This window comes from Pyxicephalus adspersus, chromosome 1 (genome assembly GCF_032062135.1).
Source record: "Pyxicephalus adspersus chromosome 1, UCB_Pads_2.0, whole genome shotgun sequence".
Lineage (NCBI taxonomy): Eukaryota > Metazoa > Chordata > Amphibia > Anura > Pyxicephalidae > Pyxicephalus > Pyxicephalus adspersus.
The window spans coordinates 56,689,454-56,717,444 of NC_092858.1; the positions used below are offsets into that span (position 1 = coordinate 56,689,454).

Sequence of the window (27,991 nt, forward strand, 5' to 3'; positions counted from 1 at the left end):
GTACGATCAATGATGACTTTCACCTTTCTTCTTTGTACTGGATAAACAAATAATATCACACATTCTGATTTTCTAAATCCCATCACAAATCCCATCATATATACCTGGCTGATTGCTAAAACTGCATTGTGGTCATGCTATGGTGATCAATTGATATGGAGGCGTTATAAGTGGAGAACTTCCCTATAAATATTAAAACAGCATACCAGGGTCCCTATGAACATTTACTTTAAGTATGATCTTCCTTTGCCTTCACATTAAAGGGTTAGTGAAAGCGCTCATACAAAATGACATATGAAATTAGACAGCTGTTGGTTTAAAATATTCTGCTTTTTCAGCTCAAATCAAAGCCTTTGTGTTGATAAATACAGACTAGGAAACTCCCAGTAGTTCTGTGTTCGCTGAGTCGTTCATCTGAATCTTTCATACTTTGTATTCCCCTGTAACTCTGGGATTGGATGGATCGGGGGGTTTAAGACATATGAGCTTGTCAGCATATACAATCCATTATGTAAGTGTTTGTACAGTGGATTTTACTTCATTTTCCAAATAAGTGACAGAAAATTCATGTTGCCACATTTTAATTTACAAGATGAGCTGATGTAGGATTTATGACAGCGCTTGTGTGGCTTTTTATCATGAGTTCTTTTCTTTTTATTAACTAACAAATGTGTGCTTGTTCCAGAATGGGCTAAGTTGGATGCATTTCAGATAATATTGAAGATTTGTTGAATATGAATGCGCAAGAGAGGAGTGCAGAGGGTACGATTATAACTAATATGTTCAGAAGAGGAGCGTGGAGGGTATGAAGATGGCAGTACATTCAGTATAGGAGTGCAAAGGGTATGAATATAACCAATATTTACTGAAGAGGAGTGTGGGGATGAAGATGACAGTGCATACAAGAGAAGAGTGCAGAGGGTATGAATATACCAATATGTATTGAAAAGGAGTGTGGGGGCTTTGATGATAACTATTATGTCCAGAACAGGTTTGTGGAGATTATGAAGATGACAGTACATTCAGGAGATGAATGTGGGGAATATGATGATGACCAGTATGTACAGAAGAGGAGTATTAGGAGTATGAAGATGACAGTACATTTAGGTGATGAGTGCTAGGGTTATGATAATAACCAGTATGATAATAACCAGTATGTACAGAAGAGGAGAGTTAGGAATATTAAGATGACAGTACATTTGGGTGAGGAGTGCTGGGGTTATGATAATGACCAGGACGAGGGTAGCTCAGACTTTCTAGCCTATCCTTTACCACCACCATCAGAACCTCCGCTTCCCCCTGACCCCCCACCTGCTTACCATCCACTCCCCCACTATTAACCTCCCTAGCGATTCATTTCTTTCCGGTTTTATATGTCTAAAAGCGGTACATTGTTTTTCATGCAAAATTTATTTTACAGTATAATATAATAGTATGAGTATAATAAAGTTTGAAACACAAAATAAATTAAAAACAATAAATTGAATAAATTAAAAAATCTATATATTTAAAAAAAAAACATATTATACTCATAGTATTATACATACTGTAAAATAAATGTTCTTGAAAACAATGTACTGCTTTTACACATAAAAATACAAGGTATTGCATTCAATACAGTTATTTTGTATTGAATGCAATACACACGCACCAACATCACTGGGAACTCCCCCGTGACTCATCGTATGCAGAAGCAGGAAGAAGAAAGAAGACGGAGATCGCGGCGCTGGGCGGCGCAGGACCCTGGCGGATCAGGTAAGCACTTTATTTTCTAGACTTCCCTAGGTGTTTTAACCCCGAGAGTCTCTCTCGGGGTTACCGCTAGGGAGGTTAAATACCCAGACACCTGTCTTGGATTTAAATTGGCTGGCAAGCAGCCGTTTATTTAAACACCAATAAATAAATTAACCATTCAAGTAATTAACAAATATCCATTATTAAATAAATGACAAATTAATAAATACATTTACACATTTGATATGCAAGCATCTATTCCCATAACATAACACTACATTATTATTATTATTACTTATTATTACCCGGATTACATAACGCAAACATATTACATTGAATATAACCTAATTAACCAACAACCTAATTCCTCCCTTTTAGTAATACATAACCTTAATAACAACAATATCCATAATGTTATCAAACTCCATACTCCCGGTTATACACCCAAACAACCAGGCTGCAGGTCTCAGAAGACAAAATCCGCACCCAACAGGACTTTAACTCTTCCAACTTCTCAACCTTGGCCCCTAGCTGCCCAGCACCGCCTCAGGAGCCATAATCATTCATTCACCATAAAGGGGAGACCTGGGGTTATGATAATGGCCAGTATGTACAGAGGCGGAGTGTTGGGGGTATGAAGATGAAAGTATATTCAGAAGAGGAACGTTAGGGGTATGATGATGACCAGTGGGTTAGGAGAGGATTGTGGGGGATACGATGACGACTAGTCTGTACAGGAAATTAATGTGGAGGGTGTAATAATAACTAATTTATACAGCAGAGGAGTGTGGAGGATATGAAGATGACAGCACATTCAGGAAAGGAGTGTTGGGGGTATGATGATGACCAATATGTTTAGGAGAGGGGTGCGGGTGATATGATGATGAAAAGTCTGTATAGAAGATGAGTGTGGAGGGTGTAATATAACCCAAATTATACAGAAGAGGAGTGTTGGGGTATGAAGATGACAGAATGTTTAGGAGATGAGTGCAGAAGGTATGATGAAATTCAGTATGTGCAGAAGATGAGAGTGGTGGGTATAATGATAACCAATATGTACAGAAGAGCAGTGCGGAGGGTATGCACATGACAACACATTTAGTTGAGAAGTGCACAGGGTATGATGATGAATGTATGTGCAGGAGGTGAATGTGGAGGTTATTAGTATGTTTAGAAGAGTAGTGTGGAGTGAATGATGATAACCAATTTATGCAGGAGAGGAGTGCAGAGTGTATGAAGATAATCATTATGTTTTGGAAAGATGTGTGGATGTTAATAACCATTATGTAGAGAAGATGAGTGTGGAGGGTATGGTTGCATTTATGTGCAGGATATGAAGGTAACTGTGCTGGGAATGGGTGCAGAGTGTATGGAAATAGTTGATATGTAGAAAAGAGGCTTACAGAAGGTAGTATAGAGGATATAACAGCAGACAGAGTGTGCAGGATCAAAGTGCTGAGGGTATGATAGTGGACAACATGTGCAGGAAAAGAGCTGATCTCTCCCTGGGGTATTGTTTTATTATAGTATTACAAATACTTTTTGTAATGTTCATTTTTAATATTCACTCAAGTCCAAGGAAACTAATTATCCCATTTTTTTCATTCCCATATAAACACAGGTTTAAGGGACAAAAATGATAGTCCCATACTCTTTAGTAAATAACCTTCTGTGTATCTGTTGAACTATTCGGATTAGAAAAAGGTTTCCTATAGTAACCTAAATATCTGGGTCATACAGGAAGAACTATTAGACAAGACATATGCAGGTAGACGGTTCACTGTAATCACCATAAAGCTCCCTAAAGCTTTCTATCCAACATATTGTCTATTGATTTTTAGAGTAATATTAAACAATTTTACCTACTTTGCTTGCAGGGCCACATTTCCATCAATGGAGGCATATAGCCTGTGGTGTCTAAAGTGAGTACCCTCTGCAAAGATCAGCTGTTTTCACAGAATATTTTCTCTATTTACTGATCCTAACTTGGCTTGCAGTTTGTGCAAATCAGCAAATATTTTGTAAAAAGAAATGTTTATAAACTGGGAATATATACAGGAAAAACTGCTCCTTGCAGTCCCTGCTGCTTATAGCCACAAGCCCATTTTCTTAATGGTACATTTGGCCTAGTTTCCATAGGAAAGCAACTAAAAAGCAAAAGGACTGAAAAACTGAAAGCCTTTCCTACCTATGGCCACCTGCTTCATCGCATTTTACCTGTCTAATATTAGCATAATACACAATAGGGGGCTTCTATTGTATCACGGGGCTGATCTATGCAAAGGAAGTGACCAGATGCAGGTCTGTTTTTAATTCTACTATGTGCTGCTATTAGCAACCTTAGATTTTTTTTTAGAGAAAGGTGTTTTTTTAGTTGATTGGGAGTAGACTAAATTACCAGACAGTGTTGGATTGTAATAAGGGCAGAGTGGATAAATGCTCAGGACCCCAGAAACCAGGGCATGTCTTTAAAACTTTTTCTCATAAGGTGATAAGTAATGATATATCCCTATCAGTAGAAGTTTTATTTAACATAATGCAACAATAACATACAATATGTATGCACACACCCTGCACCTGGAAGCAATTTTTGATATTTTATGATACCATCACATGAGTAAATTTTTGCTGCATACGGTCAGATTTAAAATGCAAAAACTGCATTCCAGACTTATTAGAAAAGTTTTACAAACACATATCAGAAACAAACCACAAATTTTTGTATACATGCTCCTTATGAATAAACTGGTGAAAACTGGTGGAATCATGACATGTCTTTCTATGCCTTCTGTTTAGTAGTGTTGTAGGTTAACTGTGCTTTATTAATCTTCTTTTAGATCAGGAATAACAGGTAAACAACCTATGTGATTTATCCTGTAATCCCAGCAGCTGTCCTGCAGTAACTATAACTGACTACTATATACTCTAGATAACCTTAGTAGAGGGATAATCTTCAAATCTATACATAAGACAGAGCCATGAAAGTACGGGCACAGAAAATATGTAAAATGTAAATGCCACATCAAAAATTACTATCAGGCAGATGTTACAATAATAAACCAGAATATTTGCTGAAAATATAGCTAGTTTTTCTTTAAAATGTCAGCATAAAAGAAATGAACAAATGCTGGTGTCTGTGAACAGTGCAGATAAAATAGGAATACGTCAGCTGCCCTAAATAAAGCTATGTTCTGTGTTGCCAGAATTATCTTCAATGTCGCTTGTAGTGCGAGGACTGTTGACTTTCCCGGTAATATGACAAGAGGCACTTTATAATCCCTAGCTGCAGATACAAGAAATGGGATTGCAATTTAATGACAACAGACTCTCTTTGCTAACAGTGTCTCCAACTAGAAGTCACTAGTACTTTCACTAGACAATGTCAGCTTCTTACTTTAGCCTCAATGGAATGACAGGTTATTAGAGCAAAAATATAGGTAGGGTACATTATCATAGATCTGAAAATCATATAAAGGAAAATTAACAACTTTTCTGGTTCCATCTAGTTTAGGTGTGATAGAAGAATATGGAGATTGGATGTAAAAAAAGATGACAGGTGAGGACAGGGAACACAGACAGTCCTTTCTATGTAATGTATTTCACTAGAATACATGGCACCTGTAAGGAGACCTTCTGGTTCTGTTTCCAAAATCATTTGCATCGAACACCTTCAAAAAGAAATGGAATTTGGATTGATTTATATGAGGAATGAGCAATTTGAACCTCAGAGGTCAGAATAACTGACTCCAATAATTCTATTGTCTATCTGTAGGGTTGGTATTTTTCCCACTGGCCAGCAATGTAAGAGGCATTCTTCCTACTGACCATCAAGTTAATATAACATGAGCTGTAGATATAGTAATTATAGAAGGGATTCCTGGAAGACCTAAAAGTAATTTCAAGGATTCCCCTATGTTGGAAAAGTCGAGAAACGCGGTTCAAGGCTATAGAGTGGGAGAGTGCTTATTTATGTGCCCATATCTCTATCTAGTAATGTCAACTCTTCCAATTTGTCCATCAGCAGTCTTCTCATTAGATTTAAACACTCCCTTCTGAGTGATGAGACCATGTCAGGTGGCTGTAAAAAGACCAGCAATGGTGAGCCTAAACTTCAACAATGGATCACTGCTTTCCTCAGAGCTCTTTAAAGTTGAAATAAACTCACTTTCCCTCCCCCAGCAGTTCCAAGATCTTCACCAGTCCTTTTTTGTGTTCACGGTTCTTGTTTACCATGGCCAGACTGGAATACCATACCTACACATAGAAGTTCATTCATGCTGGCACCAAGGTATGCTGAGACTCTATACTGAGCATGTGCATGGTACAGCAGTGTACATTCTAGTGAGGATTGTGAACAGGCAGGTATGTTTTTTTTTTGCAGAAGAGACATAACCTGTCCCTTCTGCAATGAAGAGCCTGTGGTTAATATCTACATTATAATTCCATCTTAGCGGTTTTTGAAAGGGCGATTTGCATCTTACTGTACAAAGAAAAATTTACGGAAATTATGGAAACTACCAGAATCATAATATAATATTGTAACATGCCACCAATTGTCCCTCATAGGGGGCACATAATCCAATGTCCCTAACATAGTTATTTGCCATTAACACAATACAAGGACAATTTCTCAGGGGAACCCAACTAGCATTACTGCATATTTTTGGTACGTGTGAGGAAACCGGAGTGCCAGGAGGAAGTACATGCAAACATGGGAGAACTTACAAATACCATGCAAACAGTGTTCTGATCAAAATTCAAACTTGGGACCAAGCACTGCAGAGGCAAGAGTGCTAACTAACCACTGAGCCAACAGTGTCACCAACCCTCACACATGAATACATATACAGAATATTACAAAGTAAATACATCTAAGAGTGATTGTAATCTATTGTGAATAAATATCAGTTTGGTAAAAAAATGCCAGTACTCAGGACTTGATAAGCAAGTCAAAAATCTTTTAGGGAAGATACAAACTGCTAAATTTCCTAAGTGTTGTTAGATGTATTAGCTGTATCACCTTCTCTGTCCTGTAGTACTTTAAAAAAAAAATTCAATGTTTCTTTATGAATCAGTGCGCATAAAAAGAATTTAAAATTCCACCACCTACTTCAAAACATTGTGTGACAATTCTAAAAGCCAGAACCTATATTTGTGCATTAGAGGATACTAATGCATGAAGTGATTATGTAAATGTATTAAATATGTATTTAAATGCTGCCAAATATACTTGTGTGATGTGTCTTACAAAACTTCTGTGGGACATTGCATGTCACTTAACCACATATAAAACATAACAAAATTCATGGAAACAATAATGTAAAAAAAGAAAAACAAATAGGAATGCACTTTATTTCCAAGAATGCCTACATGTGTACATACCCAATGGAAATATTCAATTTTTATGAAAATCCCCAATTGTTCCCACTAACAAAAATACATATAAAGCTAATGTTACAAAACCACCAAGACTGCCTTTAACTTTTTCATCAAGTAGTGTGAACTAGTTTCAGACTCTATATACTGTTTTGGCTGTGTGGATGGAGCAAAGTACATTTTAAGAATAGATCCATGTCTTTTGATGGTATAATGTCAGCATAACTGGCTGCCAGGAATGAACTCCTATTCACATGTGCAGGAGTTATGTCATTCCCACCTGGCCAATCAAGATGGCTGAAGAACTTGAACCTAAAAAAAGGACCAGGTAAACATGTTGGTGCCAGCAACACAGCAAGGAGAGGTGATATTAGTTAAAAAACTGCAAACAGGCAGGTAAGTTTAATATGTTTATTAGCCTGCAAGAAAAAACCTGACTGCTCACATTTTTTTAACTTTATTTCTGCTTTAGTACTATGTGTTTCTATTCCAATTATAAAGCTTCAATCTTTTTGACAGTACACAACAGAGCATTGTGAGCAGCTCATATCAGTTCCAGCAGTCAAAGGAACTTGCACTCTAATGAGCTATCAATCATACAGACACAATCACTCACCGTAACATATGTTTTTACATTAGAGGAAGCAGAGCAAAACCTATACAAACACCAAGAGAACACACAAACCACAGGCAGTGTTAATGATGGGAATATATGACTTCAGTTTGTCCATAAAGTGGAAATAGATATGCTTATGATATGATATGATCAGATATATTTTTATCATGTTACATTCAGGAATGCTAAGCAACATGCAAGTGTAATAATTATAGGAATTTATTATCTCACAGAAATCATAGTATTCTCATTGACAATGCTTTCCACTGGTTTTCATACAAGAATAGTGGATACATTTTTTGTTCAGGTATCATCTAAATTCAGCATCATCTTCATAGACTTCAATGAAGAAATGATACAATCCTGTACATCATGGCACTTGTGCAGTTTTAGCTGTGTTCAAAAATGCCTGACAAAGGTCAATGCCCCCAATGTCAATGTTGAAGTCTAAACACTGGCGAAGAGGAGGAAATGCCTTCTGTTTGCAGTAGACTGATTACATCATTTCAGCCTTGACTGGAGTTCAAAAACTTCCTTTAATGATAAAAAGTACATTGAAAACTTTTACTGTTATTAATGGGCACTTGTAAACTTACTGTGAGGTCCACTAAAGGTTTGGTTTTAAAATCTAATCTTATTCTCATCTACTGAGTTCTGTCAACTAGTATTATTTTGGAAAGCTTTGATGTCTTGTTTGTACTTATCTACCCCTCAATTTATCAATGAATTAGGAAGTTTGGGACCATTAGAGGTGTGGTCAACTTTGGACCAGATTTGTTGCTGAATGCTTTTGCTAGTATGTACAAGCTGCTATGCGTTATGCCTTGTAGGAAAAGGCAGCCCATAAATATGTTGTTACAGATACTTTGAATTATGGTCATATGAAATAGAATGAAAAAGGTTAAATAAAACCCTATTAATTAATGCGACCATTCATTTATACCTTTAATAATTTATTAGTCGAAACAGAGGTCATCAGAAATTGCAAAATTAATAAAGACAAAATGAATGTGCCTCATTAACAACTTCTACATAACAAGGTTTCATTGTGTTGTCCATGGAAGTATGTAGAAATAGCTTATTCTGTCAACATGTTTGTCTAATATAAATAAGAAACTTGAGCAGCTTTACTTACACATCCCAGGAATCCACTCAGCATAAATACAGGTTAATGACAGATCACTTTCCAGGGGAAATAATGATCTCATTTATTCTGAATAGCCATATATATTCTCCACAAGAAGGATTTAGATTGCTTAAACATTTATCATGATTCCTAAACCAATTACTCTGTAATAAATATGTATATATTTTCATCTCGGAAAGTTATTTCCCTTTCATAGTACAAATATATTTTTTCCAATCCAGCAACACAGATAATCAGTTAAAGGGAAATTTAGGCTAGACACAACAATCTGTAATAATGGAATGTACCAAAGAAAGAACGATATGTTCCAAAGTTTTGGGTTATACCAGGAAATGTAACCTAATTATATCATGATCATGTTACTTTATGGGTATAACAACAACTAGGCATTGCATACAGTGCACTTTGTTTCCATTAGTTTACTTCTCTTTTTTTTCTCTATTGAGGAAAGGATAAATTTGTACATCCCTTCCAATAAACAACTGTGACCAGGTCTGCAATAAAATAAACTTACCTGGCCATCTGCAATGTATTCAATTACACCTACCAGTCCTTAAATCATCATGGCACTACCATCTTCTTCTGATCCTCTTATGAGGTTCAGCTTTTTGGTTATCCTGAGTGGTCAGGCCAGCCCAGCACTGAGCTGCACATAAACATCTCAGTGTACTTGGAAAAGAAGATTGCAAAAAGGCAAAAAAGCATGTTTTATTGCAAGGGACATCGCCTGTTTCTTCTGCAATAAAAATCCTGCCTGTTCATGATTTTGTATGCAGAAATATAGTTTCACTTTAATGTCTGCGCACAGTTTTGGATCGCTGCTAGGATATAACAATAGATTCTACTCCTATATTTTCCAGAGCAAAAGGGAGGTTCATTGTTTACATACATACATACATTCATACTTTTACCTACAAGAGGGTTCTCTACCATTTGAGCTGTTAACGGTTTATAAGGCAATGCATATACACACATATATTTATCTGCTTGCTTTGGGGTATTGGGAAGTACATTTTTCCACTTTAAAGGCAATTCAACCACACATTACAAAGGAGGTTTTAATTGTTCAGAGAATAAAGACATTTTTAAAAAAATGTATTTATATTTATTAATTTTTTTGTTTTGATCTCAGTGTAATTTTGCCTATTTCACCCACGCCATACAACTATGCGAGCGTAAACAGTTATTAAACATGACCCCTTGGTGGTGTTTCTGCAATTTAGTTTTTTTCACTAACTTTCCCAAAAAAGGAATTGTGCCTGAAAAGAGCAGTGATTTAAGGATGCTTTATTTGGCTCAGGAAATATCTAACAACTGTTTGAACTATGAAGGCAGATGTGGAATGGCTGTTGCTTCATTTCAAGCACTGTGAGACACAATGTACTGACCCTATTAATAAAACCACATCCTAGTTTAAAAGAAATACAATGATTACAAAGTCCAGATTCTGCTTAGCAAGTAAAGTATATTTTTTAAAGTCTTATGTTCATAATAAAAATCAGGCTTACTTAGCCAGAAAAAATGTTTTGTAAAACCACAAATTTTCAAAAAAAAAAAAAAAAAAAAAGGGGATGAAGGATAGCGAGCCTTTAAGCCTTGCATATAACTGTCAGTCAGGGTTTGAAAGCATTGTTATCGCTGAACTGCATTGTCACACATACAGCTGACACAAGAGTAATTTGCAACTGGTCAGAGCCATCCAGATTGTGACGGCTAAAGGCTTTTTTTTTCTGTGAGGCATTTCAACAAATCCCTGCTATGTTTTCCAGTGTCAGACCCAAATCCCTGCACCCCCTCTTTTTCACTTGTTCCTCTTACCAGCCTGATATCTAGATCTTTATCAGCAAAGTCCAGGACTAACTGTCAAAAAATGTCTGGATCCTAAATATTTCTTGCAGCAGCACAGGGATGGGTAATACTGAATGTAAAGTCTACAGACAGTATGTAGATATGTTTGGGGGAGCTGGGATCATTTACTCCTAAAGCTCATAGCATATGTACTTGTGTGTGTTTACTATGCAATTGTAATAGTACAAGTTATTTATATTTTATATATATGTCATTAAATTTCTTTGGAATATGAGGGATATGGGATTATTTTAAAGAAAGTTGTTCAGAATTTTGCTTTTGTTTGGTGCAGAAAAATTTCACCCAGTGTTTTTCTTAGAAATACATGAATCCTGCACACCCAGAAGAGGACTTGTTAGGGTGAATGTCTTATGTTCTGTGATTGTTATATAGATTACTTTGATTTATTGAATTGTTCTTCTTACCACATACAAAAAGAACATTGTTTTATTATTTTATTATATCTATATAGGAGTACTTGCATATATGAGGGTACCTTTTATACGGTGATATACCTGTATCATTCTGTACCTACTAAATGTATTATTGTCGCAGCATGATTTAGAAATTTGGAGCCCACCATACCATCATAATACCTTATATAGAACAATAATAATAAAAAAGAGAACAGAATAGAAAAGCTAAATGTTATTCTAAATTTGACTTTAATCAGTAAAGCGAAAGGAAGACACATGAAATTATCAAGTTTTGAGGCTGATTTACTAAAAGAATTCGATCTCACAAATCTTCATTCAAAAAAGTAGATTTAAAATTTTTAATAATGTGGAACACATCAGCATATGATGCATGGCCATAAAGAAACAATGACACACTTTTTCAGAGATCTTTTTGAAAGATCTTTAGTAAATCAGCCTTGCTGTGTGTGTGCCCCCCTTATCACTAAAATAAACTGACAGATAAAAAAGTTTGCACAGATTTGAAAGCCCATGCTATGCTAAAAGCTGTTGCAAAGCTGTTTAGATATGACTCTCACAAGTCAAAATGGTGTTAGAAACATGGCTGAGCCCTTCTTGTTCCAATTGTAAACAACAGGCACACAAAACAGAAAATACATTATATCTACATATATTTTTCCTAAACAGTACTCTAAACGAGTTTAGAGTACTAAAAACAGTATATTATATGATAATGGCTAATCTATATATCCACCCCTCGGTCCTGGATAAGGTCTCATGCTGCCTGTCGGCCATCTCATCATAGGTGTCTGACCGATTTCTGAAACTTAACCTGGATAAAACAGAACTCACCATCTCCCACCCCCCTCAAATTCCACATCTCCCCCTGACATATATCTAATTGTTAGCAACACTGTTATTTGTCCCTCCCCTCAGGCACGTTGTCTTGGTGTAACCTTTAATTCTGCCATCTCATTTACCCCTAATATTAAGAACATTTCCAGGTCCTGTTACTTTCATCTACGCAACATCTCCAAAATCCGCCTCTACCTGTCCCGAGACCACCAAACTCCTTGTACATGCTCTTATCATCTCTCATCTGGACTACTGTAACATCCTCCTTTTTGGTATTCCACTAACCCGACTCTCTCCTCTACAATCTATCATGAATGCCGCAGCCAGACTCATCCATCCTTCCCACCGCTCCTCTTCCGCTGCCTCTCTTTGCAGATCTCTACACTGGCTTCCATTTCACCTTAGAATCAAATTGAAGCTCCTGTGCTTTGCCTTTAAATCCCTCCAGTTCTTGTCCCACTTACATTTCTGACCTGATAGAAAAATACTCCCCTAGCTGCTCTCTTCACTCCTTCAATGACGTACTAATGACTTCCTCACTCATAACCTCATCACACACATGGCTACAAGACTTTTCTAGAGCTGCCCCAACTCTCTGGAATGGTCTTCCTCGTCCTATTCGGCTTGCTCCTACTTTCTGCTCAATAAAATAAGCACTCAAAACAATTTTTTTAACCTTGCCTACCCATCTTCCTCTGTCTTTTGAAACCATCACTGCTTCCCACCACTACATATCTCCCATCCTATTGTGTGTTACTCCCCCCACCTTCTCCATCTGTATTCGTCTGTCATTTGCAACCCCTATTTAATGTACAGCACTGCGAAATATGTTGGCGCTATAGAAATCCTGTTTATTATTATTATTGTTATTATTATTATTATTAATAATAATAATAATAATAATAATAATGATTGTTGCACTTGTGTCTGTCTAAACATCATCTTTTTAAATGTTCTGATCACTAACATAATTCAATAAAAAATATTAGTCTTTAGTATAAGGATATGTTATTTCAACACCATTGGGTATACTCACTTTACACTAAAAGTTTGGAAGAATTAGAAACTATGTTACGACTTAATCATTGTCTTTGTCCTCATTGGGCAGAGGGGGAATCTCTGTAGCCATAAACACTTAATAGAAAATACTGCACTTACCAACTCTAAATGGCACAAAGGTCAAATCATAATATTAAACATACCCTTAAATTTGAAATATTTATACATTTATAGAACTAAGGAACAGACCTCTAACTGGAGACAGCCTGCTTCTTAGGAGACCTAGGGTGAGATATGGTGATGTCACCATTGTGCTGCTCACTGTTCTCCTTGCTGGAGGCTCTGACACATTGGACCTGATGTATTAAAGCTCTCCAAGGCTGGAGAACACTTTCATCAGTGATGCTGGGTAATCCAGCAAACCTGAAATGGATCTGGTCCAGGATTCAAAACATTTTCTAACAAATAGAAAATGACTTTGAAGAAATCCATTCCAGATTTTCTGCATCAACCAGCTTTACTGATGAAAGTGTATTCTCTCCAGCCTTTAATAGAAAGCTTTAATATATCAGACCCAATAAAGCAAAGTCTTGCCTCTACTAAAATTGCAGCTTCCATACAGAAACACAATGCAAAACATGGCTAGTCAGTAATGGGGAAAAGATAGGAGAGCAAAGGCAATACTTGCAAATACCCATTTGCCCTCCACTTCTTTTTTTATTATTGGACATAGCTTCCAGACTGCAGGTCTATTTTCCAGAGTTCTATATATTTCACATATATTTCTGTATATTCACATTATACCAGGAAAGAGCAAGGCGGTAACATTTACTCAAGCAATTGGAAGACTGAAATTATGTAAGGATAAAGACACTTCTGAACCTCACTACCCTGAATAAGATGAAGTAAGACTCCATGGCATTGGCAGTAAAGTTGAGGAGTCGTAAACTCCAAAATAGAGGTCATCCTAGACTTGCCAAAAGATTCTAATATCGAAGTAAATGATTGTACTCCCTACTCATAACTGAAATAATCATTTCACCAAGTGTTAGCCTATAACCTGTAGAAAGAATCATCACTTCATAACAATACATACAAAAGTTTTATCTTCTATTCTATATCCCATTTGATAGGACATGATGTGAAGGACAAAGAAATGAGGATAAATAAGGGAAGTAAGGTCAGTGTAGTTTTACTTTCCTCTAACCTATAGGACACAAAATACAGGAGGGGCACTTGTGATTTTAGGAAAGCAATTTGGCTTAATACCACCCCAATATATACATGGATTTTTCACTAAGCCTTTGCAATATCAGCCTAGAATAAAAATTGCTCTTCTTCACTAAACCTTGGAGGGAACAAATATCAACTTTATTGCTTGACTTAAAAGTTTAATGCGGAAAATATATTTAGCTTTTTAAAGTGACTTCATTGGAGCTATCCATTCACAATACAAATCCATTTTGTAAAGTTTAAAGGTTTTATTTCAGCTAAGGAAGATTTTGTGTATTTGTGAAGCAATAATAAAAGAAGAATTGTGCGCATTTCATAATAAAATGTTTATACGTATAATGAAAAAAGCAATTTGCAGTAAGATACCTGCAATTAAACAGTGATCTTTGTTTATAGCAGTGCATTAACAAATATACTAATATTGCCAAGCTGAAATACAGAGCAGTTATATATGCAAATAATATAAGCTGTGCATATGTGGCATCATCAGGATATGGTATAACCTTGTAATGAGATTTTTTCTAAATACCCAATAGACAGGAAAACAAAACAGAATAGAAACAATTATGGCTAATTATTGAAAAAGGGATTTTTAAATTTTAGACATAATGGCTTTATAGATTTTCATTATGATAATGATCCACATTGAATGCGTGTTGCTAGTTTGAGGCCAGATTTGGGAATAGGCCAAACAGACCATGGACAAGAGAGGGGGAGACCTAGCTGTCTACACATCATGCTGCTGAAAGACCATATTTTCCAGCCTGACAGCTCATCAGTGGCATCCAAATATCATCATTGTTTCCAACGTACATTGTCTGTATGTTAACACTGGCAGCATAACATAACTATAGTTCATCTGCTGTGACACCATATACATAAAACTGAACCATTAGCATAGTAGGGAGGCGGTTTCTCTTTTCTGATAGCAGCACAATTCTACGTGAGATGTTATCCAAGGAGAACAGGCTCATAGAGAACAAGCTGTCTTTTATGCTTCCTATCACTTATACATGGCAAGCTATGTATGGCCATGACATCATGTCAATAGTGCAATGCTACAGACACTGAAATGAGAAGAGCACATTCGGGAGTTTGCAACAAATATAACTAAGAAAAACAAAAATACAGTTTCACAATATTAGAATGAGTGTAACCATATTTTTTTTCAAGGCAATTAAAAGTTGACCTAATATTTAAATATTCATTAAAAAAAGACCTACAAAAAGGAACTCTACAAATACTGAGCATCCTAACTAGCAAAGTATTGTGAAATATCTGGGGCACCCATGGACACAGTGGAGAGAGTAACAGTGCAAAATGAGTATATTGAGGGTGTGGACAAACTGTATTAGGAGCAGGAGGAGATTAAAGTGCCATGGTTAACCAAACTGGGATCTATTTGATATTGTCCTCACTGTATACATGGTAGAAACAAAGCATGTTAGCAGTATGTAACAAAGAGTGCAGTGGTCAGTGCAGAAATGTGCAGAGTGCAGGGGTCAGTATTGTGTAACACAAATGGTAGAGGACAATAATGCAAAGTGCAGGAGTCGGTAATGCCAAGTGCAGGAGTCATAAGTAAGTGATGTAGAGTACAGAGGTCAGTAAACATACATACACATACATGTTAAAGCATTTCTTTCAAATAGTCAAGATGTTACTATCCACAGATCACCTCCTCACTTATGCTCACTATAGCTCTCATCTTACCCCTATCCACAGTCTAACTCTTTATCCCTGTCAACAGCTGACCTCTGCACCCCCTGTCCATTATTCACCTCTTCAGTCCTTCCTTACCCCAAAAATTTCTCTTTACCTCGACACATCACTGCATGGCTCACCTCTGAATGCCTGTTTAAAGCTCTGTACCTCCATCCAAAACTTACTCCTGAACTTGCTCCTCAGATCACCTATTTTACCCCATGAACAGCTCTCTCTAATTACATACCTCAGCTCTGCTCTCCCCTCATCCCCTTCAAGGTTCACCAATATTTTACAGCTTGACTATGTAGCCCCAGCTCTCTGGCTGTGGGATCTTTCTGCCTCATGCACAACACAGCTCCTCTCATGCAACCTGTACATGATAGAACATCAGACATTCAGGGCACCAGGCAGAAAATTTGGGGCACATGCCCAGGATATGTGAAGCTAGTGAAGCCACTGCTCTCTCCAACTACTGCTTGAGCAATACAAGATGGCAGTTATACTCAAATCCTCAGGTTTACATCAGGGAACTATTGATTGTATCATAGGTAAGTACTGGCCCATAGTGACCAATCAAATTCAACCTATTATAAAGATGCTGCTTGTAAGAAGAGAGACTGTCATGTGTACCAGAGGGATTTCTATGTTCTAAGAGTTAGGCTATTTGGAGGCCCACCGACAGACTTGTGTTATTTTAACATATCTTATATCTACACCCCTAGTGCTCTAGAAAGGCCATAGCCTCTTGTTCAGAGAGTTCAGTTTATTATCAGGATGCTATATATCCTGCTGCAGGACTACAGTTACAGCCAGCTATGGTATTAAGGAAAAATTCACTCCATGCTCTGCACCAAGAAAAGCCAATGCTACGTTACCAAGTAAAAGAATGCTCTCTGTGCTCCCTGGATAATACATTCAATATTTTCTCCAGTTTAGAAAATTTAGGAAAAAGTAATTTAAGCTAACAGTGTGATTTAGCAGTAAACACAAAGGGGGTGATTTATTAAAAGAATACTGATTGTTCACAGAGCAAAGTGTATATCTGAATGTTGGTGAGTTTTCACTTTGTGTGTAAAAATGGGATCCCTATAAATAGCCATTTATGTGCAAGGTAATTTAATAGAACGGGATTTATTCCTGTAATTGGATGAATGAAGTGAGCACAGCTTCCCCTTATTCACAAAGCCAAGAGAACATTTTGTCTTCCTTTAGCAAATCCAACCCCATGGCTAGTGTTAAGAACCACCCCGGTACTGGGTCAGATGTTTTACAGATCTGTTACCTCGGAAACATATCAAGAGGAAATTTATAATCGAGTATGTCTATTTTTTTTAGCTTTTCTGTGGCGTAGATTCACTTTTGTAGGCTTATACATTGACAATAATAGAATATTGCAGAGAAATGAAATGTGACTAGTGTCATTTGTCACATTAGCAATTACTTTATGACTACATATGCTTGCTAATATGATTGCTTGATATGGTTTCATGTTAAAAATAGAGCAGTGCTATGCTCTTGTCACCAATCTTACTGGAGATGTTAGAATATTCACAGGTTGCTATGCTCTGTTGGAGGTCTCATTTCCTTTCTCTCTTTTACACCCCACGGCCCCTTACTGAGAGAATAGTGGTGTGCAGCTTGTGACTGTCACTGACAATGCCATATATGTATCCTGATATTTATAACATTCAAACACATTGAATGCCAATATGAGTTGAAGAGATGTCTTAGATGTTTTATTTTTCTACTTGGTAAATTCAATAGGGAAGTTTTGTAAACTGCCAAAAAGTGACATAATAAGCAATATACAATTGTTTAAAATATATAATAATATACAATCATATACAATAACAAGAATTTTTTTTATAAGTTCTAATAGTTTTGTAAGAAGTATATTTTTTTTTCGTCCTTTTGCTTGACAGTTTTGTTGATCTGCCGCCTATTTATAGCTACTGTCTTTACATATGCACTCCAGCCATGACCACATGGCATTTCCCTGGCTTGGTATGCCTACATAATGTCTGTTAAAATGGCAATATGTAGTTTCCATAGAATACCCATGTGACAGGGTGACAACACAAGAGCACATTTGGGAGACATTGGGCCTGATTTATTAGAGCTCTCCAAGGCTGGGGAGAATACACCTTCAACAGTGAAGTTGGGTGATCCAGCAAACCTGAAACAGATTTCTTCAAAGTCATTTGCTTTTTGCTAGCAATTGTTTTAAATCCTGGACTAGATCCATTCCAGGTTTGCTGGATCTCCCAGTTCCACTGATGAAATTGTATCCTCTCCAGCCTTGGAGAGCTTTAATAAATCAAGCCCATTGGGAGAGTATTGTTACTATAACAGGAAGTGTATGAACAAGGACCTTTAGGGCAGGTTGGCCATGAATTAATATTTTAACGGAAGCTGCAGATTCAGTTATATAAAAATGAAAAACATTGACAATAGTAAAGCTTATATGAGATTTTAGTGATTCAAATTACATCTATCTAAAGAACAGTAACCCAAAGTCAAGAACAATCTAGCTTGTACTGGTTTGACTTTAACAGACTAACAGTAAGGATCATAATATAACTGGTTTGGTCCACTTGAATGTAACATACCACTATAAGAAGAAAAAGAAACAGTATATAATATAGACAAGATTGGATCATCAATGAGCAGCCAGAGTTTAGTGAAGTTTGAAAAGAAAATATCTTATATACTTTAATATAAATCAAGATTTTACTTTTTTTTACTTGAAAAAGCTAATATAAAAAGATTCATGGTTTATACTTAAGTCACACTACTAGATGGTGATGTTTCCTCATGTAAAGGATATAACAAACTCTTGCCATTTCAAACATTCCTAAAGTTTGTTACACACTTTACTGGGCAAAGCACCAAGTACTGTCAGCCAAAATGTTTTATCCTAGTGTTTCCATGAACCTTAGGGTTCCTCCAGAGGTTGCTTAGGGTTCAGTGAGCCATGAGCTATTCGAACCTTTGAGGTCAGTTTAACTGACACACATGATCATTTTGGTACCATACTAATTTACTGTAAACTGTGGATGTAGCAATTACAGAATGGGTTCCCTAAGGTCTGAATGTTATTTCAAGGGTTCTCCCAAGTTAAAAAGGTCTGGAAAGGCTGCTTTGACCCGTTAAAAAGGAGAGAAAAACGATGAACAGACCAAGCAAATGTGATTTAAATTTTTCTCTTCTTCTAAATAAATGTTTTAAGAATAACATACCATGGATCTAATATTTCAAATGATTTTTTTGCATTTTGATGGTTATTGTGCTGAACATTTGCAGTGATGACCGTATTGTGTGTTCTAGGTTTATACTTGAGTCAATGTAGTTTTCTTGTTTTTTTTTCAAGCAGGTATCTTGGTGTATATTAGGATCAGTTTTTATTTCAGAATATATGGTAAATTTGCTAATTTTGTGTGGAAAGCCATAGTACCATAATAATAACAAAGAAAGAAAAATAAGAAAGTAATACTTCATGTACCTTCTTGTCAGGGTGTCTTCTGATGCAGCAAGGATATTGGATGTTAGAAATTTATAGATTGCCTTAAAAAAAACAATATTCTGCATTAATATTATTATTATTATTATTAATAATAAACAGGATTTATATAGCGCCAACATATTACGCGGAAGGGCTGTGTTGCAAGGCCAAAAAACATTGTATAGTGACCACCTGAAACCACTGTATACTGATGAATAGATGGTATGGCATATTATGTATGCCATTTATATTGGAATTGACAGCTGGTAAAAGCATAGGTTGTATCCTGACACGTTTATTATGGTATAATATCACCTAGTAACATTCACAGTTAAAAATACACAAGTATATATACATGCCCATATGTTTTTACTGACCTGTAAATGTGTTAGTACTGATATTTGTAGATAAACTGTACTAACGCACAGAAGAATTTAGAGGAATTTAAATACCAGGTGGTGGCACTCTTTCACCAGAAACACTTTCATTCCTTTAAATTCATTAATTGGTATGCAATGTAATGCTTGCAGTCAACTCTTCTGTAGCTTTAACAGCTCATCTACATGATAGATTTGAAAACAGACAGCACTGTGACTTTCTGCTAATCTTTCACGGAACCAAAAGGCTATGCACAAGGCAAAGCTACAGCAGAAGAATTACCTTTTATTGCAAATGTCTGTTTTATCAATTCTGAACATTAATTTACGTACAACAGTTACTCAAACAGAGATACGGCTCAACAGATCACACTTTTGTCACATTTTACCAAACCTTGCTAGGTTCCACTGGGAAACTGCATCAAACTCTCCATAAAACTCAGTTCATTTTAATTTCAATGCCATATTTGCAAGATCAGAAAGCACAAGCTGCAAGCACAAAATGCAGACTTAATCTAAAATTCTCTTAAAGTTTGTATAACCCACTATTTCCACTGTCAGTGGCTAACAAGAAAAAAATTGTTTTTAAAGAAATGTAAATTCCAACTTTATCTCACGAACATGTTTTTATCTGCAGTTTAAAGGGCTATTAGACCCAAAACTCATACTCTTTGGAAGTCTATGATCCCTGAGTGAATAAGCGTGCACCACTGCTCTAGCCATTTTGGGTTGAAAACTTCTTTGTGTTGAACTCAACATGTACTGAGACCCAGGTCTAGTAAGTTTTTACTTTTATTTGTAACAGTGTTTAGTTTTTTTTAAGGCTTTGGGGTGCCACACATGCTCCAAGGGATTGTGGCTTTCACAGTTGTTACTGCTGATTTCCAGGTCAGCAACTTGTCAATCAACAGCTGACTCCACCTAAGTGTGCCGATTATGAGTTGCAGTATCCAAAAAAGGTAGTACATGAGGTGCAAATGAAGGGGGATTTGGCGCACTATGAGTAGGCAAGTTTTTTTAGTTTATGAAGCCTGCGTATCAAATAGTAAATGGGATATGAGACTTATTGTGACCCATTCCAGGTTTGCTGGGTCACCCAGATTCACCTTTGATAGTTTATCTTCTCCAGTCCTGGAGAGATTTAATAAATCAGGCTCATTATACGAGACTGCTAAAGATTACCGCTGATATTGCCCCTACATATTTACACATTTGTGAACCCCACATCCAACCTAAAAAAAATTGCCACAGCAAGAGACATTGTAAAAACATTAAAATTAAAAAAGCAAACCATTAGGAACCATATTATCACTGGCCTAATTTAGCAATGAGAAAAGAAAACACTTTTTGAAGCGACTCCAAGGGCTGCACAACAATGACATTGCGTTGACAGGCCAGGCACCAGGGCTGTGGATTTTACTTTCCCCAATTGGTTGCCTGCAGTCAGATAAAATGTGAGGAGAGATGGGTTTAGGGAAATCCAAGGAGTGTGCTCTTTTATTAGTTAGGTTGTCTGCAGCAAGATATGATGGCAGTTTAGCTATTAAAGAACTGCAACTTAGAAATAATCGTTTGTGACTCCTTGTACTGAAGACGGTGGATCAAAAGGTGTGGAACAGATGATTTCCTTGATCTCACTTTTGTCTGCAGTTACAGCGCAGCTGCAAGCTGAATATAAAGTACATATTGGTCTAGGCCTGCAACTCCTAAAACACAAGGAAAAGAAATACAGACAATAAGGGTTATATATGTTAAGATGCTTGGTTGTTCTGTATACCCATATTTAATGTATAGTGCCTGTTAAAGCTGAACAAGCAATGCAGGTCAGTATCCAAGAATAAAGCAATAAAGGTATTTTCCTACTTGCAAAACTACCTTTGACTTGCTATCATTCTGTAGTCCATGTTCAACTGAACCTAAAATGGGAAAGTAATAGCAGAACAATGAGCCAACCAATTATAATGCTGACAAATATCAAGTTGATAGAAAAGGAAAGCAGAGTGATGAAAAGCAGTGTGCTACATCTGCTTTGTCTAGTCACAAGCTGGAGGTTGGTCCTTGAGAGCCTGCATTGGATTGAAGAATGTTGTCATTCAAATTGGAAGACATCTAGTGGCTGAAAAAAGTACTGCATTGGACAGCACCTAAATTAAAGTGAGTGTTGCTGTAAAATCTACCTAATATTTTGTCATTTTTTAAATTTTTCTACTGTAACTATATTGTGATGTGGCAGCAGCTTCTATATACTATATTATTCAATCTTTTTTTAACAATGTAGCCATAAGGCCCCCTATAATTGGGAAGTAGGCCCCCACAGTTTTTGTAAAGGATGAAAACAGTCATTTGTAACATGGCATACACAATGTCTTCTTGTAGTGTTCATGTCTTTCTAACATAATAGTCTGCTGTACTTTTTCATCAGGCTCCTGTAACATGATGACACTCTCTTTTCTTTATATATATATATATATATATATATATAACACAACAACCTCTTCCATTATATACTTTTGTGGTGCACACTAGTTTTCTAAAGATATATATAGTGTTGCATAATGTTTAGATCAATTGGTGCCTACTACTGTTTAGGAAAAAAGAGCCTTTTCCATTCCCCTATATTAGAGATATATTAGAAAAACAGTGACCAATAATATGTCATGCTCAGGCACTATTTATGGTCTTTTATTATGGTTACCATTAAGGAGATGTAAACAAAAATTGTAACAGACAGGGGTAATAAGAATCTAAAATGGTTTTGGGTTCATTGTCATTACATTTAGCTTTTTAGCTATATTTATACCTTCTTTGTTTAAAATAAATACATTTAAAAATGCCCATGTGGGTTCTCATTCATCCAAGTAATGATAGTTTTGTAATTTTGAAGACATTTTGTAGCATATTCAAGCAATTTCTTTAATTTAAATGAGTCTTAGTAATATAAACCAACTGAAAAAAGATATTCAATTAGGCAGCCAATCTAAAAATTGTTATAAACTGCACATGAAATAGAAAATAGAACATCATAAATCATGCACCCCGATTGTTATACATCTTCAAATATGTCTTGAATAAATGTGAATCAATTTTAATTTCATATAGTGCATCTTTCATATAGTGCATAGTGAATAAATTGCGAAATATTACATGTTATACGTTATTATGGGATAATAGGAAGAAGTAAGACATAGACATAAACATTTGCAGTGTGGCAGATACTTGTATTATATTGATAGGTGATCTCCAATGTAAAAATCATATATATTAATTTCAATGGTTTGTAATAAAAAATGAATATTTTGTATATATCTATTCAATGTATTTACTGTTTCTCTGTTTCTCTGTTTCTCTTTACTGCAGCCATATTCGGAAACAAATGTTACAAATCTCCTTTTGCTTACTGCAAGCACCTTTTTTCTAACTAAAGGAAACATAACAAAGGAAACTCCTGGACACATAATTTCTAAGTGGATTTAGGTTCTCCTTTACCTTCTATGGTTTTGTATGTACATGTCATTTCCTGTTTGTACACCCAGTAAACAATTTGTCAGACTGGCTACAATGTCCTCTGACACCTGTATCTATTTAGTGTATTATAAACTTGTTTCTACTACTAAATTGCCTTTTGGTGTAAATATTTATGTAAAATAGGAAATGGCTCGGACACTTGTGTACAATGACTTCCTTCCAGAGTAGAGATTTGCTGGTGATCTTCTAAACAAACCGTCCTTATAAACAGGATGTTTTGTAGCTATTTGAACATGCAGGTGGTGGATGAGCTGTTACTACATATGATCATAGGGTGGATGTTCCCTCTCAGTTAGGAGAGATGTTTTATTTATACACACTGCTGCGTACATCCTTCCATTTGTATGGGAGATGGATTGTGCAATTTCTTTCCATTCTTCCACAGCCATATAACTTAGGAATGTCTTTTTTATCTTTAAAGAATGATTGCTCATTTATCAGTACTATTGGCTAGCACTTTATTATTATTGTTTTTTTTTTATACATGCTCAATTAAGAAAATTTGCAGAATAATAGGTTTTTGGAACATGGATGACATATTGTTTCCTTACTCATTACATGTTGCCCTTCAGGGTATGTGTGCCCTAGATATATTTGGGAAAGGAGCAATAAAGATGAATAATAAAAGAGACTATTATCTTAGCAAAGTAAATGTTAACTCAGCTTAATTAAAATAATATTTTTTTTAATCAACTAACCATGTTAGAGAAAAAAAAATGCACCACTAATATGGCCTCATACTGCTGTCCCTAAAATCCATAGTCATGTCACTAGCTTTCCCCCAAAGAGGTTCACAATCTAATGTCTAATATCATTACCAAAGTCAATCACTAACGTCAATTTTTTTGGGAAAACAATTAACCTAAACACCTTTTTTTGGAATGTGGGAGGAAACCAGAGTACTTGTGGGAAACGTATCCAAATACAGGGAAAACATGCAAACGCCATGCAGATAGCACCCTGCCTGAGATTTGAACCTGGGACCTAGCAATGCAAAGGACAGATTGCTAACCTCTGACCACTGTGCCATCTGTGGAGGTTATAATATTGTTTAAACCTAACCTCAGGTATAAAACTACACACAACAGATTCTACTGTGTGATTATTTGTTTAAACAAAAATGAAGCCCAAATGGGGAGCCCATGAGTGAAAAATTATTTTATTAAAAAATGATACCCGTCAATTGTAGAACCACCTTTAGTTGCTAAAAGTTACATTATTGTTTTATGTATGACTACATATATATGTAGTAGCAATTATATAAATCAGTCTTTCACATGTTGTTGTATTGGCCTATTTTTCTTAGTTCATTGAGGGTTGTGTGAATTCGTACATGCACAGCTCTCTTAAAAATCACACCACAGCATTTCCAACAGGTTAAGGTCTTGACTTTGACTGGGTCATTGCAACATCTTGACTCCTCTTTTTCAGACAAACTGTTGTAGATTTGCTGGTATGCATGGGATTATTATGTTGCATAACATAATTTCTGCCAAGTTTTAGCTCTTACACAGATGACCTAACATTAGACTGTAGAAAACTTTGGTATACAGAGTTCATGGTGGACTCAATAAGTGCAAGTTACCCAGGTCCTCTGGCTGCAGAATAAGCTCAATTCATCACAAGTCCACCACCATGCTTGAAAGTTGGTGTGAGGAGTTTATGCTGTATACTGTTTTGGTTTTAACCAAAAGTAGTGTTGTGCATTGTGGCAAAAATCTCTGTGCTCCAAAAGTCTTGTGGTTTGTTTAGATGTAACACTTAAAACTCTGTGCTGCCATGTTTATTTTTAAAGAGAGAATAGGCTTTCTTTTGGCAATCCTTCCATACAAGCCATACTTGTTCAACCTTGTTCTTTCTTTTTATAATTGCACTGCCATGAACTTTAACATTTAACATACTAACTGAGGCCTGTAGAGTCTGAGATGTAATTCTTGTTTTTTTGCAATTTCTGTGAGTTTTCCCCGGTCTGACCTTGTGGTGAATTTGCTGGGACCTCCACTCCTGTAAAGAAGGGTATCTGTCTTAAATATTTTCTACAATATACCAATACAGGAATCTACCTTTGTAATATTGAGCTATAGGAGATTTTTGTCAGTGAGAACTCCAAAGAAGGTAAAACTGGACTTTCATCCAAAAATTACTCCTTTTTTAGGGCAGACCAACACACTGCTATTCCATAGATTCCTCCCGGTCCATAGCTTATGGTGAATTTTTTCATTGTAGCATATCCACAGACAACCCTACATTCCTTTTTAACAGCAGAAGATCTTAGGTACTGGTTATAATTTGTCCATAAATTGTGTTCTTTAGGTTTTGTCTTATTCCTAGCTATACACATTTACCTACTATATGCATCTGTCAAAAGGACTTAACAAACATGATACAGTATTTCTATATCCTATTTTCTTTTTATCTTTGCAATTATGTGTAAGCATTTCTTAAGTTGGCATATTTATCTCTTCATCAGCAACTAAAGCTTTTAATATATTTTTTAGAAAATAATTTTATGTCACTGTGCAGTAGAACTCATTATATTTGATTACTGTTAGAGCATAATTGACTTGTTTATTAGAAGAGGCCCTACCTTTGACTTAGCTGGGTCAGGTCTTCTTCTACTAAGCATTAATGTGTAGTGCATAAGTGCATATTTTAAATGGACTTTATTTTTACGTATTGGTTTAGCGTAGCATATAATCAGATTTGCATATGCTCTGAGCGGTGACCATTGTTCTAATCTATACATAGTTCATTTGGGGTACTGCATATTTAAAGTAGATATACACCCTTAACTGAACTACTTTTAGTTTGCTTAAGTCCGTCAAGACTTGCCGTTGAAAACCACTGCTGTTAGCCAATCCACTTCCACTGCCCCTCTTCAATATTGTGCAGTTTAACCAGTTGTGTCAACTACAAATCAACCTCAACCACAATCAACCCTTGTGTTATGCAGTTGAGGTTTTCTGGGGTTCAATATTTTTAGGTAGTTGATGCATAGAGGGAAGCTACCACAACCAATTTCAACCGCCTTCCAACCACTGTATGTTGCGGTTGAAGGCGGTTGCATTCATGTTAATGGAAGCAGATGGTTGTTCAGAGGTGGACAGAATCAACATGTCGAATTCAGCATCATGTTATGCTTGGTTGGGAGTGTGGTTTTGCCTGCAGCAGACCTTTGTGGTCCAAAGCAGGTCCGAAATTAGCCTAAAACGTGCTTGTGTTATTTGGTATTGTATCTAAACGTTGCTGATCTCTAGTAGCCACTACATGTTTGCAGCGATGTCTGCATGCCTTTTTGTAGAATATTTATTAATTGAGTCTACATATACTTAAAGCATGTTTTATTGAATTGCAAGTAGTCCCAGCACAGAAATATGATTTTTTATTTTCTTTAATCTTAGGTTAGTATGTATGACGCTCAGTGAGCTTGGATGACAGTGTGCCCTACCAGCAGAAGAGAGCCATTCACCTGCCACAGATGACGGGGCTATAGCCGTGCCATGCCAGACTGATATTAATACCGTATAGTAAATGGCATTGGCTGGAATGTCTGCCATGCATGTCTGCATTCCTCTACATTATCACGACACACTCGCCTAATTGTACAGCTTGAAGCTGACAATGAAATTAGTGTCATGTAGCAGAAAAACAACAGCTTTAGCCTTGCACTGCACCTGTTTACAGCATCAAGACATAATTCAGACCGGGCATGAGTGTCTGCCTCTGTCACTGCAGCTGTCCAGTTGCCATAGGAACAGCTGTATATTTATTAGGCCCAAGTCATTGTGAACTCCATTGCTAAGGTATATAAAAGAGTGGGATGTAATGCCATGTCTGGTTAGAGATAATTATTGCACAGGGCCACAAACAGCAGTGGCTTTGACAGATAAACTGGCTGCGCTTAGCAGGATAATCATTTGGCAAAGGTTAGTGTCTCACAGTGGGAGGAACTATGTAAATCTGCAGGCAGGGAAATATACGCTATGAATAATTGTCAGGATGAACTGCCTGGGACTAATAGGCAGCCTGGACATCATACATGAACGTTGAGTTCTGCGTCAGCCTTTCTACCTAACCTTTCTATAAAGGTGGATTTGTATAGAAATATTTTTAAAGTATGGTACTGCAGTGTAAAAGAAAAAAAAAACTAGCTTTCTATAACATTATTATTTTCATTCTGGGCTTTACTGAGGCCGTCTGTGCTATACAAAAAAAATGAATTAGCCCTACACACCAGTTCTGAGTATTTTTCTTCTTCTTTGATTCAATTAAAAAAAAATATTGCAAAAAGCCACCTGCATGTCCTTTGAAGATGATTGTCGGTGGGGCTGATGTACGTAAATGTGAAAGCAGGGGGTAAACATTATTATCTGCAGTAATGTACAGTAGCAAAATGTAAAATAAAAGAATAACAAATCCTAACCAGCCACCTCTTAGTAGAGAAAAGCAAACTTGGAGTTTTCAGTTCTGTAAAGTTTTGGAGAAATTTCAGCAATATTTAGCTATTTGTTAAATTGGGCAAAATGAAGGCCACCTTTCAATTATTGTGGATTTGCTCTTGTGCAATAAATGGATGGTCATAGGATAGCCTATTTAAAATAGTTTTACAGAAAAAAATACAGGTAAAATAGAAATGAAAAGCAAATGAAACAAAAG

General features: G+C 36.3%; 1 long non-coding RNA gene across 1 annotated transcript in view; it reads left to right on the top strand.

Moving 5' to 3' along the window:
• The first annotated feature begins 403 nt into the window (after positions 1 to 403).
• LOC140321785 (uncharacterized) overlaps positions 404 to 27,991 on the top strand; it is a 69,067-nt gene continuing 41,479 nt past the window's right edge. The window contains exons 1-2 of the long non-coding RNA XR_011919012.1: positions 404 to 511; positions 3,612 to 3,656. This is a non-coding gene — a long non-coding RNA (uncharacterized lncRNA). The remainder of the gene's footprint in view (positions 512 to 3,611; positions 3,657 to 27,991) is intronic.